This window comes from Sceloporus undulatus, chromosome 4, assembly GCF_019175285.1.
Source record: "Sceloporus undulatus isolate JIND9_A2432 ecotype Alabama chromosome 4, SceUnd_v1.1, whole genome shotgun sequence".
NCBI lineage: Eukaryota > Metazoa > Chordata > Lepidosauria > Squamata > Phrynosomatidae > Sceloporus > Sceloporus undulatus.
This window is the reverse complement of record NC_056525.1, coordinates 520,258-524,259: the sequence shown is the minus strand read 5'-3', so window position 1 is coordinate 524,259 and position 4,002 is coordinate 520,258.

Below are 4,002 nucleotides of genomic sequence, written 5' to 3'. Positions count from 1 at the left end.
CACCCAAACAACTGTCCAACCACAGAAACAGGAACGATAACGTGGGAGCACTCTTGGGTTTTCCCAGAGACATCCCTCATAGTGAGATTCCTTTTGGTAAATGGCACTGCTTGCAAGGCTGGTCAACGGGGACAAAATCTCGCTCCCCACGCGCCAGCTGACCCTTACAAGGCTCTTCCAAAAAACTTGGCATGACAAACCTTTGCTGCTCCTGGCTCACTTTGAGGACACCACCTACTTTGCTCACCTCATTAATTGGATGGGACCAGGGGGGACGATATGGAGGCGAATCCTTACAGTGGCATGTGTATCCGGGGGGGGGGGCGTTCCTCCCTGCCCTGAAGCAATTCTCTGGCCTCATCAGATTTCAGGAGCAAGACTGCAGGAGGACCCATCAACAGTAATGACTTACGCGACCCAAACTAACACAACATTTCCCTTCTGAGTTTAGCTCCTTTTACCTGATGAAGAAGCCCGGGACAGGGGGAGCTTTGAAAGCTACATTCCCGTACTTGTGCATTTTGGTTGGTCCCCATACCCAATTCTTACCCGCTTTTTGTTTAGTGGATTTTGGGTTGAGTTTTGCTGTTATGGCCAACTCAGGCTACCCCTGCCATTATTTTTATCACTAACTTACGGCCTCTTCTATCCGAAAGCAGAGGAAGCCAGCATGGAAACCAGATAAAACCATTCGCCATGAAGTTGCTTCTTGGAGTTGTTCGGCGATGCCATAGAGTCCTGTATCCTTCCTCTTATTTTAAAAGCAGAAATTGGCTGCAAGACTGTTCTTCTCTTTTTTCCTGCAGCATGTCATCCTGGCATTGGTGGACGGAGAGGCAAATGGGACCTGTTATCCCCTTTCCCAGCCGCCATTCCCTTCTCCTTTTGTGTCATGTCTTTTTAGGCTGTAAGCCTAAGGGCAGGGAAATGTCAATTCAACAATCTTTGAGATTGTCTTAGAAACATCCTGGCGCGGAGCAAAGGTATAAATGCTCTTCTAAAATTAAAAGCAAAAGCAGGGAACGTCGCTAAGACCCAATCCTCGCATGCTGTTTGGAAGAAGAATAACTTCCTCCTGAGGGAGAGCCAGACTCGCCTGGCCTGGCCTGGGGGGGGGGGTCACTATTATCTCCTATTTACTTAAACTCTCTAGGCCTCACCTATTCTCTGGCGTGCAGGGGTGGGTGTCTGTGTGCGGTTTGCCCATGGGTCGTTGTGCTGAAGCTCCGTCGCTCCACAATTCCCAATCAGCTGCATCAGCTAGACCGACAGGTTGCTATTTTCGTAAATACAAGGGAAATGTAACACATCTTACTGAGTCCCTCTGATGGGAGAGAGGTGGGAGATGATTGATTGTGGTGGTGGTGGTGATGATGATGATGATGATACGTATGACTGAGATTCATAATTTCCTACCCAACTCAATCAGTCACTGTAGTGCTGCCAATGAGAAAAGTCGAAGCCTTGAGGCAGAGAGGCCTTTATGTTTTATTTGACATTGTCTTGACTTCCTGTTGTGCACGCTTTGATCTAATTGAAAGCGGCTTATAAAACTAAAACCTCATCATCAATCCTCATCATCATCATCAATCATCTCATCATCATCCTCATTCATCATCATCATCATCAGGTTATTTGAGCACACTGGGCATATTTCTCAGGCAGAAGAAGTTGGCCCTGAAAATGGCAGCTGTCTGTCTTTGGGCGAGGGAATGGACCAAAGGGACCAAGTTCAGGAGACCGCAAGGCATTTGTTCCATGGGCAGAACTGGGGTTCTGCGGAAGCATCTAGAGCTGGCGGGGAGCCATTGCAAGCCATCTGACCCAGCCCTTGCCTCAGTACAGGAAACCCCCGCCTAAGATGGGCGACCTGTCCTTCCCTCGCGTCTGTGCCTTTCTCAATATGCCTCCCTCCATCGGATCTCCTCAATAGAACCTGTTTTCAACCCCTCTGGCCCCATATCCTCCACACCTTAAAGGGGGGAGCTCTGGATGGCACCACAGCACTCCAGATGGGTTTGACTTGCATAATGGCACCAACCACATTAATATTGGAAAGATTTTCTCTCAAGTACAGCAAGACTTTAAACACATTCATCCCTCACTTTCACTAGGGTAGGGGCACAAGACCCCGTTAATGGGGAAAACCTATGTTTTCGCCTGAGCGGAGAACCACCCTCACGCCTTAAGAGAGCCATCTCTTTCCCCCTCTGCTGTGAAATCATTAGATGCCACAGGACGACACGGTCTCTTTCAGTATTTATGCTTACAAAGTGATCTCAATTTTGTGCTGTATGTTCTCTCTGGGCCGCCAAATTTGTTTTTAATTTTTCACCCAATCTTGTAAGCATGTACTGCATTGCTTTAAAACTTTGTTTTGTAAGTAGTTTTAATACTGGGGAGGGGGTTGGTAATGGATCAGTCATTCTTTTATTTATTTCTATGCATTTTTCCTGTTGTAACCCACCCGATTCCTAGTGATGGTGGCCTCTAAATAATCATTTATTATTATATTATATGCTTTGTTTGTTTACCTTTGTACTATGGCCTTGTCTCCACCAGAATGAGCTCAAGTGGTATATGCGCTCTCTCCCTCCCTTCTATGCAAAAGAGAGCGCCTAAAGTCGCACGTGTGTGCTTTCATGGCTCAGAGGGGACCCGTCAGGCCCTGTCCGACCCAGGCCATACTGGCTCTGGGTCATTGCCAAAACCAGTGACCTCCTCGCAAGCCCCCTTTGAATACTCTTCCTCACCGGAAAGTAGTCCTGCCGCAAAGTGGTTCTATTTACACAATCCTTCTGATCAAGAGGGCTCTTAATTTCTGGGTCCTGCTGGGAAATGCCACTCGATGGGCTCTCAACTCATCGGAAGTTATGTCCATACGTTTACTGACCACCTGGCATTTGATTTCCACACAAGACGCTGTCCTCATGGTTGCCAAGCAGTTCCAACACCCAGGAACCCCCTCCCCAAGCCTGACGCCAGCTCCAGATGATGCTATCTACTGCCTGGATCTTCTACATGAGACGTCCCGCCTTTGTCCCTTTGCAAGGGACCCAATGATGCCTGTGCTTTTCAATTCCATTAAGACCGTGCAGATAGACCGCCATCCCACTCCTCTCTGAATGTGGGACTGCCTTCATTGTCTATGAAGACTTCTCCTTAATGACTTGCTTTCAGTCTTCCATTCTTACTTATTTGCTAGAGAACCTTTTCATATGGCAACCATGGAGTCAAAGGACATTGAGCCAGTTTTAAGTCTTTTTGCTTTCTGGAACATCTTCAGCCTCTGTGAAGTGTTACTTCCTCCACACGTTTGTTCTATGTTGTTGTTAGCTAGCTGCCTTCACGTCGACTTTGACTCGTGGTGACCCTTAGAAGGAGACGTCTCCAAGCCCCCTCCTCTTTCTCTGGGCCTGGAGCTGGACGGCCCTTGGGGCTCTCTGCCTCTCGCTCAGGTCCTGTGGTTACAGGCCCCCTGGTCTCTTGATGGAGTCCATCCGGCCTGGCAGGGCGTCTTCCTCTCTTTCTAATAAGCGCCCAGGAGTTCCTCGCAGGCTGTTTGTAAAATCTGTTGGGATCACGCTAGCTTCCATACAGTCTTCAGGCCAGCAGCCAGTTTCCATTTTCAAATCCCATCAGGATTCTCAGCATTCAGCCAGCCCTCGACACCGTGAGGCCCGTCTCCAGGTATGTTCTTCTTCAAGGGCACTGTTGCCACACTTTCTTCAGACTAACAAACTGGGGTTCAACGTTCTCTTGGGTAAAGGCTTGGGATGACGATACGTCCAGCTTCTCTTCTCTACAATCCGCCTGACACTCCCCCAGCGGCCTTCCAATTCTCCCTCCATCCTCGTTTTCCAGCGAGAGGAATTACAACAACCACCAAGGCCCACTTGTAGGATCACAGGGTACAATTAAGAGGCAGCAAGTGTGGCTGCCATTTGGTGGCAAACAGCCGAAACCAAATGTACACCACGACCTAAGAAAAACGGCCTGCCA